General features: G+C 42.3%; 1 non-coding gene and 1 pseudogene across 1 annotated transcript; one reads left to right on the top strand and one right to left on the bottom strand.

The window, feature by feature from the left end:
- Positions 1–2,079: 2,079 nt before the first annotated feature.
- LOC116553618 lies at positions 2,080–2,230 on the top strand (annotated as a pseudogene).
- Positions 2,231–5,266: 3,036 nt separating this feature from the next.
- LOC116553614 lies at positions 5,267–5,408 on the bottom strand. Its single transcript, XR_004269836.1, has one exon. It is a non-coding gene; the product is annotated as a U4 spliceosomal RNA (small nuclear RNA).
- Positions 5,409–11,558: the final 6,150 nt, after the last annotated feature.

The following is an 11,558-nucleotide window of genomic DNA, read 5'->3' as shown; positions in this document are numbered from 1 at the left end:
AGGAGGAGGAGGAGGAGGAGAAGGAGGAGGAGAAGGAGGAGAAGGAGGAGAAGGAGAAGAAGGAAGAAGTAGAGGAGGAGGAGGAGAAGAAGGAGAAGAAGAAGAAAGAAGTAGAGAAGGAGGAGGAGGAGGAAGAAGAAAATAATAACAATACAGGATGATTTCGGAACCCTAGCAGGGTGCTCAATCTGGAGGTCAGGGAAAGCTTTCTGGGGAAGGGATGTTTAAGCTGAGACCTGAAGGACAAAGAGAAATTAATCAGACAAGAGATATTGAAAGAGACTTCCAGAAATAGTATGTTGTATGTTTACAGTGCCAGAAGAAAGAGAAAGCATGACAAATTATAGATATTAAATAAAATTAAGTATGGCTAGAGCTTAGAATAGGGTGGAGAATGGGAAGGAGAGGAGTGGTAGAAGACAAATCCAGAGTGGTAGGACACCAAGCACCTTAAAAATCACATTGAGAGGCTGGGTGCTGTGGCTCACACCTGTAATCCCAGCACTTTGGAAGGCTGAGGTGGACGGATCACAAGTTCAGTAATTCAAGACCAGCCTGGCCAACATAGTGAAACCCTGTCTCTACTAGAAATACAAAAATTAGGCTGGGCACAGTGGCTCATGCCTGTAATCCCAGCACTTTGGGAGGCCAAGGTGTGTAGATCAGGTGTTTGGTCAGGAGTTTGGGACCAGCCTGACCAACATGGTGAAACACCATCTCTACTAAAAAAATACAAAATTAGCCAGGCGTGGTGGTGAGCACCTGCAATCCCAGCTACTCAGGAGGCTGAGGCAGGAGACTGACGTGAACCCGGGAGGCAGAGGTCACGATGAGCCTAGATTGCACCATTGCACTCCAGCCTGGGCAACAAGAGTGAAACTTGGACTCAAAATAAATAAATAAATAAATAAATAAGCTGGGCATGGTGGCCTGTAATCCCAGTTATTCAGGAGGCTGAGGCAGGAGAATTGCTTGAACCTGGGAGGTGCAGGTTACAGTGACCAGGGATCGCCCCACTGCACTCCAGCCTGGGTGACAGCAAAACTCCGTCTCAAAAAAAAAAAACAAAAAAAAAGATCATGTTGAGAAGTTTAGATTCTAAGGATAATTTCAAGAAGAAATAAAAATGACTAATAGGACAGGTGCAGTGGCTCATGCCTGTAATCCCAGCACTTTGGGAGGCCGAGGTGGGTGGACCACAAGGTCAAGAGATCGAGACCATCCTGGCCAACATGGTGAAACCCTGTCTCTACTAAAAAAAAAATCATAAAAATTAGCTGGGCATGGTGGCTCGTGCCTGTAATTCCGGTTACTTGAAAGGCTGAGGTAGGAGAATTGCTTGAACCGGGACCCGGGAGGCGGAGATTTCAGTGAACCAAGATCATGCCGCTGCACTCCAGCCTGGGCTAAGAGCGAGACTCCATCTCAAAGCAAAAAACAAAAACAAAAAACAAAAATTAGCAGGGCATGGTGGCTCATGCCTGTAGTCCCAGCTACTCAGGAGGCTGAGGCAGGAGAATTGCTTGAACCTGGGAGGCAGAAGTTGCAGTGAGCCAAGATCGTGCCACTGCACTGCAGCCTGGTGACAGAGAAAGACTCGGTCTCAAAAAGAAAAAAAAAAAAAGACTAATAAATATCTAATAAATATGTGCATTTAAAAATATCCTTTACTGGTAGTCAAATAAATGGAGATTAAAGTGATTGGATAATATTTTAACTTACTCAATTACCAAATATTTAAAAATTATATTCTTTGCTGCCAAAAGTATGAAAAGAGAATTTCTGACATTCTGCTGATGATATTAATCTTTCTGGACTGCTATTTGGCAATTTAAATACAAAGGTTCAACAATGTTCATATCCCTTTATCTCCTCAGTTTTATGTCTGGGATGCTATTGTAAGAAAAAAGTCAGAAATATACTTGTGATTAACATAAAAATATGTTATCATTATTTATAACAGAGCAAAATTTAAAACAACAAAATTTTAAAAATGTAAAATTTTAAATGAATTAGGGACATAGTTAAATAAATGATTATGTTTCCATGTGAAACAGTATGTTTAAAAATAACGTTTACAGCTTTGTGCAGTGGCAGTATCACAGCCAATGAGGTTTATCTGAGGTTCAATTATTGCTAATTGAAAACTTTTCCCAATACCCAATTTCAAGTCACCATAATGACTTGAAATATAGTTGGCTTTGGCAGTTTTTGACAGTCTCTATGGAGACTGAACAAAAAAAAGAAAAAAAAACTAACAAAGAATTTTAATGACACAGATTTATATATAATGTATATATTATACATAATATATATCTTACACATATATGTTATGTATATATATGATTAGTATGCATGTGTGCGCATCGTCTGTAGACAGAACTGGCTGTGTAATTTGCAGGGCCTAGTACAAAATAAAAATACAGTGCAAAATTTTTAAGAATTTTAAGAAAGCAACAACAAATCTCAAGTGTGGGACCCTTCTGAATAGGGGCCCTGTGTGACTGCACAGGTTGTCTGTCCTTGTATCCGGCCCTGTCTCTAGAAAAAAAGCAAAAGAAAATATCCCAAAATGTCAATAGGGATTATCTTTAGTTTGAAGATTACTGAAAATTTTTATTTCATGAATGTAAACATTTTTTCACAATAGGCATCTCTTATAATCAGGAAAAAAAAAAGTATGTATCTTTTTTTAAAAGCCCTAAGTTACACTAAAAGCAGCACTACAATGAATTACATTATATTTTGCTTTTAGGCTCTTTTAAATATCCCTTTTGGGCCACTGGGAATAACACATTCTATTTTTAAAGTTCCTATACTGTGTTTTTAAGTCACTGTAGAGAATAGAGCAGGATATAAAAATGAAATCAGTTCTTTACTAAGTTAAAAAAAAAAAAAAAGCAAGCACAAACTGAACTACAAACAACACATTTCCATCTATTTTTGTCCCATGTAGAATTAGCTGTTTGGTCGGACGTTGAACATTTACTTGAATGGTGTCATGCTGAAAATTCCTTCTCCAGCATCCTTAGACCTATAGTCATATAATTGGCAGCCCACACTGGCAAAAAGTAGGCCTGCAAGAGGCCTACAGCATCCTCGTCCAGTGAAGGATTTAGCAATATATTTTATAATTTTAATTTTTCTTTATTTGTTTTTGAGATGGGGTCTTACTCTTTTGCTCAGGCTGGAGTGCAGTGGTGCAATCTTGGCTCACTGTGACCTCCACTTCCTGGGCTCAAGTGATCCTCCCACTTCAGCCTCCTGAGTAGCTGGAAGTACAGGCACCCATCACCATGCTGGACTAATTTTTGTATGTTTTTGTAGAGATGGGGTTTCACCATGTTGCCCAGGCTATTTTTTTTAATGAAGAAAGGTTGCATCAGGAAGGCAATAAAAGACATCTTAAATAAGAGAGCATTAAGTGACTTAAAAAATCATACAGGTGGGCCAGGCATGGTGGCTCACACCTGGAATCCCAGCATTTTGGGAGGCCAAGACGGATGGATCACTTGAGGTCAGGAGTTTGAGACCAGCCTGGCCAACATGGCAAAACCCTATCTCTACTAAAAATACAAAAATTAGCTGGGTGTGGTGGCAGGCACCTGTAATCCCAGGTACTAGGGAGGCTGAGGCAGGAGAATTGCTTGAACCCAGGGAGTGGAGGTTCAGTGAATTGAGATTGTGCCACTGCACTCCAGCATGGGCAACAGAGCAAGACTCTGTTTGGAAAAAAAAAAAAAAATCGGCCGGTCATGGTGGCTCACGCCTGTAATCCCAGCACTTTGGGAGGCCAAGGGAGGCGGATCACCTGAGGTCGGGAGTTCGAGACTAGCCTGACCAGCATGGAGAAACCCTGTCTTTAAAAAAACAAAACAAACAAACAAACAAACAAACAAACAAAACATGCTGATGGTATCTGCAATGTGAGAAAGAAAAGAAACATTTTATCTCAGAAATGCAAGCCCCACTTTAAATTACCAGGGCCAGAGCATTGAAGTGTGACAAGAGTCACATCTCACTCGCCCTTGAACTAGGTAATCACTTCAGGAAACTACTTGCTATGTGGCCTCTAGATTTACTGACCCTAAGTAGCAATAAATTAACCTAACAATGCCATACACTGGACACCATAACTCATACTCTATGAGTTAGTAATGATTCGGCAATGTATATTGCCAATCATTAATTAATATTATTTCTGTAAATCAATGAAAATTCCTCACAAATAACTTTTGTAATCACCCCCTTTCCTGATTCATTATTTTTTCTTTAAAAACTTAAGCCTCTCCTTTGTTCTCTGGAGCACTTCCCAAGGTAACCAGGAAGTGTTTCCAGGCTGCAGTCCTCAACCGTGGCCCAAATAAACACTCTATATTAATTTTGCCTTAGTTTCTTTCTTTAGGTAGACAAATGCATTCTTTTTGAAGTTACACAGAGAAACCTTAACAAGTTGAGTTGTAAATGACGTAACTAGCAAGTCTGGCACAAATGAAAGCCAAGGCAAATCATTTAATACTTTTACTGCCCCCAAAAGGACAATCTGCTAGTTACACAGGATTGTCCCTGCAGACCTCTTGAATACACGCTTCATATTTTGGTGTATATATATAAGCATATATATATATATGTTTATAAATATATTGTAATAACCAAGCGAGTTAGAAGGAAACGCCACACTCTGAGTTCAAATTATGAGTCCTTTATTCAGCCAGCGACTGAGAGTCAGCTAATGCTCAAAATCTCTCGGCTCCAAGGAAGTGCTTGATTTCCCTTTATACCTTGATTTAGGTAGGGGAGGGGGCAGCCTAGCTGAAGCAGAATTTTATAGAAGCAGAACAAGCAAGTTAGTAGGAAGAGGCTAGTAACCAGGGGGCAGGAGGTTCCCAGAATTATTGGTTGCTAAGGGTATGTCCATACAATTACTAAGGGGGGTAGCAGGGGAACTTTTCCATACAGTACTGGGAACAGTGTAACCGCATCCTGCTTGGCAAGTCTACCTGACTGGAGTGCTTTGGCACAACCACTTGGGAGGCTGAGGTGGGAGGATCGCCTGGGCCCAGTTAGTTGAAGCAACAGTGTGAACCACTCACCTGAGGGGCTGTGGCAGGGAGGGAGAGGCTCAAGGGAGCTTGTCAGGTTTGCAGCTAAGATGGAGTCAGTTAGGCTAACCCAGGTTAGGTTATTACAATATATTTATAAGTTATACATATATGTATAAAACAAAACTTTCTACTGTTTTTTTTTATTTCATTTTTATATTCAGTCTCCGTAGAGACTGTCAAAAAATTGCCTGTGTCAACCAAATTTCAAGTTGTCATGGCTGGGTATTGGGAAAAGTTTTCAATTAGCAATAATCGCGCCTCGGATAAACCTCATTGCCTACGATACTGCCACTGTGCAAAACTTATTGTTTTGTTTTTTGAGATAGGGTCTTGCTCTCTCACCCTGACTGGAGTGCAGTGACACAACCACTGCAGCTTCAACTAACTGGGCCCAGGCAATCCTCCCACCTCAGCCTCCCAAGTAGCTGGGACTACAGGCGCACACCACCATGCCTGGCTACTTTTCTTTTTTTTTTTTTTTTTTGGAGAGCCAGGGTTTTGCCATGTTTCCCAGGCTGGTCTCCAACCCCTGGGCTCAAGCACGCTTCACCCACCTCAGCCTCCCAAAGTGCTGGGATTATAGGAGTGAGCCACCACAGCTAGGCTTTTCGGTATATTTCTACTGTTTTGCATTAAATGCACTACTGTTTTACACACTCAATTAATCCCCTGCCCCACCTTGTATAATCTCAGACAGAAGGAATATGAAAAAGAAGAAGAAAAATGATCGGTCATTTGCCATCCCTTCCTCTCTGCTTAACAGAACATAACCATATTCGATTAGTTATGTATCCTGAAGAAAAGCTTTTCTTTAGAGTATTTACTGAGGAGGTAGAGATGCGAACTGAAGAACCCAAAAGGGGGCCACTTGTTCCGCTGCAGAAAAGGGAAGATACCTATGGGGGAAGATAATGGGGAGAAAGAGGAGGAGGAAGAGAGGAAGTGTGAGGGTCAAAGACAGGGAGGAAGGCTGAACAGACTTAGAGAAAGAAGACAGAGGCTGGGCGTGGTGGCTCACACCTGTAATCCCAGCACTTTGGGAGGTCAAGGCGGGCAGAACACTTGAGTTCAGGAGTTTGAGACCAGCCTGGGCAACATGATGAAACCTGTCTCTACAACAAATACAAATGTAACTGGGTGTGGTGGTGCGCATCTGTGGTCCCAGCTACTCAGGAGGCTGAGGCAGAAGGATCGTTTAAGCCCAGGAGGCAGAGGTTACAGTGAGCTGAGATTATGCCACTGTACTCCAGCCTGGGTGACAGAGCGAGATTCCATCTCAAAAAGAGAGAGAGAGAGACAGAGAGAAAGGTATGTGGCTCTCTCTCTAGAGGGAGAGAAATGCTTCAAGTAAGAATTGTTTTTTTTTGTTTTTTTGTTTTGAGACAGAGCCTGGCTCTGTTGCCCAGGCTGGAGTGCAGTGGCACAAACTTGGCTCACTGCAACCTCCATCTCCGGGTACAAGTGATTCTCTTGCTTCAGTCTCCTAAGGAGCTGGGATTACAGGCGTACACCACCACACCCAGCTAATTACTATTATTATTTTATTTATTTATTTTTTTCCTTGTTTTTTTAAAGCTCTGAAATGATCTTCTACTCCATTATTATTATTATTTAGACGGAGTCTTGCTCTGTCGCTAGTGACATGACCTCAGCTCACTGCAATCTCCACCACCCAAGTTCAAACCATTCTCCTGCCTCAGTCTCCCAAATAGTTGGGATTACAGGTATGCATGACAACACCTAGCTAATTTTTGTATTTTTAGTAGAGACAGGGTTTCACCGTGTTAGCCAGGATGGTATCAATCTCCTGACTTCATGATCTGCCCACCTCAGCCTCCCAAAGTGCTGAGATTACAGATGTGATTACAGATTACTGGGCCCGGCCTAAATTTTGTATTTTTAATAGAGATGGGGTTTCACCATGTTGGCCAGGCTGGTCTCAAACTCCTGACTTCAGGTGATCCGCCCGCCTCAGCACCCAAAGTGCTGGGATTACAGGTGTGAGCCACTGTGTCTGGCCTCCGGTAAGAATTTAAAAGGTGTTGCTAGTGATACATGTCATAAGTGCCTCTTCTGTCTCCCCTGAAACCTTCAGTAAAAACATTCATTACTCTCCAGTGTTTTTGTAGTGGGATTTGCATTGTTTGGATGAGATGACATTTGAGAGTGGCCTTCCTAGGGAATCACAGAGGGCCGAGGAGGTTCAGTTATATTTGCATTACAGATCAGAAAGGGGAAAGGAAGGACTCCATTCTTTCATATTTATTTGTCACAAAGAGGAGATGCACACTCATTTGTGTTTAAATTCATCTAGTCTGCAAATGTACACACATTTAAATTTCATTCATTCACTTATTACTCATCAACTTAACAAATATCGCTGCAGCTCCTATCCAGGTACTGTGCTAAGTTGTTCCTAGGGATAAACACCAAGTAATACAAACCTGTTCCCTGTCCTATTGTAGCCTACAGTTTAATACTATATATAGTCTAGTGTGAGGACAAGACCCTAAAGAAGTTATGAACAAATATAGCATGTAAAGCTACTATAAGGTATTTTGTTGTTGTTATTTTTAAAAAAGCAAAACTGGCCAGGTGCGGTGGCTCACATGTAATCCAGCACTTTGGGAGGCCGAGGCGGGTGGATCACTTGAGGTCAGGAGCCTGGGCAACATGATGAAACCCCGTCTCTACTAAAAATACAAAATCAGCCAGGCGTGGTGGTGCATGCCTGTAATTCCAGCTACTTGGGAGGCTGAGGCAGGAGGGTTGCTTGAACCCAGGAGGTGGAAGTTGCAGTGACCTGAGACAGCGCCGTTGCACTCCAGCCTGGGTAATAAGAATGAAACTCCATCTCAAAAATAAATAAATAAAAATAAAAATTAAAAAAAGCAAAACTTTTCAGACAATTTAGTTACAAGCAAATTGCAATGTTTTATTACAATCTGACTAGAAGGAAAAGGCCAATCCAAAGATTCACTCTTGGCAGAAATATTTTATAGGAAAACAGAATGGTTAATCATTTTTAGATTAGATACAAAAGAATGTTTGTTTAAGGTCACTGAACTCAGTTAAATAGCTAGGCGATTGGTTTTCCCAGAACAAGTCATAATTTAAAGTTCAGAAAAATTCCTTAAGTCTTTTATCAGGAATGCAATCCTCTTCCCAGAAGGAGCTGTGAATTGCATTCCAAAAAATATTCCACCCCAGTCCAGGTTTGGAACAATTTTTCTCCTATTGAATATCTTAAAATGTATTTTTACGGCCGGGCATGGTGGCTCATGCCTGCAATCCAAGTACTTTGGAGGCCAAGGTGGGTGGATCACCTAAGGTCGGGAGTTCAAGACCAACATTACCAACATGGTGAAACCCTGTCTTTATTAAAAAAAAAAAAAAAAGAAAAGAAAAGAAAAAAAAAGTAATTTTACAAGATCGTTCATTGTACTTCTTCATCTCAATTTTTAGCAGCAAATACATTTCATTTTCTTATGTCAGTCCATATTTAAAATACAGTGATTGTTCCTTTCAGTTGTGAAACAAAAAGGGTTGAGATGGAGAATCACAGTGGAAGTCCTGGTTTAAATAGAACGGAGTGGGAAGACCTCTCTGAGGAGGTAAATTTGAGTTGTGGAAGTCATATTTAAGTTGAGGTCTAAAGGGAGACAAAAAAGCTACTCAAGTGAGATGATAAGGAAACACATTTTACAGGGAAACAGCTTATACAGAGGCCCTTAAGAATGGAAAGTGACTTTGAAGATGGTATTATTTGAGGAAGCCAACACAGAAGGTTGGAATTGATGCAGAAAATTCAGAGATGGGTTCTGATTGGTCCATTCTGATGGGTTTTCTCTTCAAACCAATCCTTTGAGGTACAGTACTAAGAATAGTATGGGAAGAACTAGGATTAAGTGCTATTACCAGAGGAAAGGGGATCAGAACCCAAGAAATGAGAGGGGGAGGGAGTGACTCTCCTTAACATTTCCATATCCACAGACAAAAAGAAGACTTGTAGAAATAGACTCCCTGCGGGTCCACACTGCAACATCCTTGCCTCCCCTTCCTTCAGGGAAAGATGAATGACTTATCTGATGATTGGTGACATCAGGACAAGCCATTAGAAGCAGGAAGCAGGAGCCACGCATTGAAAAGGGGGCTTGCTCTCTGACATACGCTTGCTATGTTATAGGCTATCTCCTCTGCGGTGCCAGTATTTATGAAGCAGGTTTTGATCCTATGCACCACTGGCTTAAGGAGTGTCTTCCTGGAAGAACCAACTCTCTTTAAAGATAGATTGGAAAGCCTAGATGTGAATGGAATTAGTGAAAGCCCTACTTTAGCTTTGGGCTTAAGCCACATTGCTACATTGCTTCAACACAAGTTACAAGGAAACCCTCCCTAGATCTGCTTTCGGAGGGGTGGGATAGAGCTTGAAGGGAAAGGAAAAGAACAGCTTACTTCTCAGACCTCTAGCAGACAGATTTTGGTTAGATATGTAAATTCCTTTTTTTCTTTCTTTTTTTTTTTTTAAGATGGAGTCTCACTCTGTTGCCCAGGCTGGAGTTCAGTGGCGTGATCTTGTCTCACTGCAACTTCTGCCTCCCAAGTTCAAACAATTTCCCTGTCTCAGCCTCCTGAGTAGCTGGAACTATACATGCATGCTACCCCGCCTGGCTAATTTTTGCATTTTTAGTAGAGATGGGGTTACACCATATTGGTCAGGCTGGTCTCGAACTTCTGACCTCAGGTGATCCACCCACCTTGGCCTCCCAGAGTGCTGGAAGGGATTACAGATGTGAGCCACTGTGCCTGGCCAGATATGTGAATTTCTTGAATTACAGAGCTATATTAGTTGGGAATCTTCATTATAAGGACAAAAATTCAACTCAAAGTAGCTTAAGCAAAGCCAAAAAAAAAAAAAAAGTGGTTTATTGGCTCACGTACTGGGAAGGACAGGATTGTGTGTGTCATGACTTTCTGCCTGTTCTTTGTCATCTCTACTTGGCTTGACTTCATTCCCTGATTTCTTGGTGCCTTCAAGCTTTCTTCAGGGTGACTTTAAAGTTTGGGGAAGATAGCTCCAGGAGGCTCAGGCCTCCATCATAGCCTAAGTACCTCAGCTTTTCTCCCCAAATATGACGTGCACCTTGAATCCTAGGAAAGGTCTATGGTTCAAATGGGCAAGAGTTAGTTCTCAAATGGTAAGGAGCACTCAATTATCAAAATAAGGGGAGGAAAAGGGCTGGGCACTGTGGCTCATGCCTGTAATCCCAGCACTTTGGGAGGCCAAGTGTTCAAGACCAGCCTGGCCAACATGGTAAAACCCCGTCTCTACTAAAAACACAAAAATTAGCTAAGCATGTAGCATGCCCCTGTACTACCAGATACTTGAGAGGCTGAGGCACAAGAATCACTTGAACCCAGGAGCCGGAGGTTGCAATGAGCTGAGATCATGCCACTGCACTCCAGCCTCTGTGACAGAGTGAGATTCTGTATCCAAAAAAAAGTGGGAAGGAGGGGTGGGAGGAGGAAAAGATGCTGAAGAGACAAAAATGACAAAATTCAGAATAATAAAGGAAGTTTAGGATAAATTGTCTTAGGAGAGCAACATAAAAGAAGTATAAAAATTACATAATCTAGCTTGGCTTTCCTCTCCCAGCACCCAATTAAAATACTCTTCCTTTTTTTTTTTTTTTTTTTTTTTTTAGGACAATTCTTTTTTTTGGCGGGGGCAAGGGGGGGAAACAAGGGGGGAGGGCAGGGGCAACCTCTCACCCTCACAGACACCAGGCCTTGTTTCTTCCCCAGATAAACTAAGGTCAGCCAGGGCTGAGGGGAGTGAGGCAGGGAGGATGCAGGAGCCTGCGGGGCCAGTAAAATACTCTTCCTAAAGAGTAATTGTTTCATGAAATGAAACCCAGGATACTGAGAAAATGCAGCAGGATGGGAAATAATCTTGCTTTCCTCAGAGGTGTAGAGAGGGGCAAGAACTGGAAGTGAGTTCCTCCACCGAGGTAAAGTCGGCACGGAAAAGGACAGCGACGGGCACAGGTGCAGGTGGTAAATCTACCTCGGGCAGGTACAGCAAGAGATGTTGGGTAACACTCCAAGAAAAGTCAGTACCCACAGCCCGGGCAACATGGAGAAACCCTGTCTCTACAAAAAACAGAAAACCTAGCCCAGTGTGGTGGTGCAGACCTGTGGTGCTAGCTACTCAAGAGGCTGTGGTGAGGGCATCACCTGAACCCACGAAGGTCAAGGCTTCAACGAGCCAAGATCAAGTCACCGCACTGCTGTACGGGCATCAGAGTGAGATGCTGGCAAAAGAAAAAGAAAAAAAAGGCCCGGTGGCTCATGCCTGTAATTCCACCACTTTGGGAGGCCGAGGCAGGTGGATCACCTGAGGTCGGGAGTTTAAGACCAGTCTGGTCAACATGGCGAAACCCCGTCTCTACT

The sequence above is a fragment of the Sapajus apella genome, unplaced genomic scaffold (genome assembly GCF_009761245.1).
Source record: "Sapajus apella isolate SASKATOON/1434 unplaced genomic scaffold, GSC_monkey_1.0 scaffold12, whole genome shotgun sequence".
Lineage (NCBI taxonomy): Eukaryota > Metazoa > Chordata > Mammalia > Primates > Cebidae > Sapajus > Sapajus apella.
Note: the sequence above shows the minus strand (reverse complement) of the source record. Positions and strands in the feature narration are given on the sequence as shown.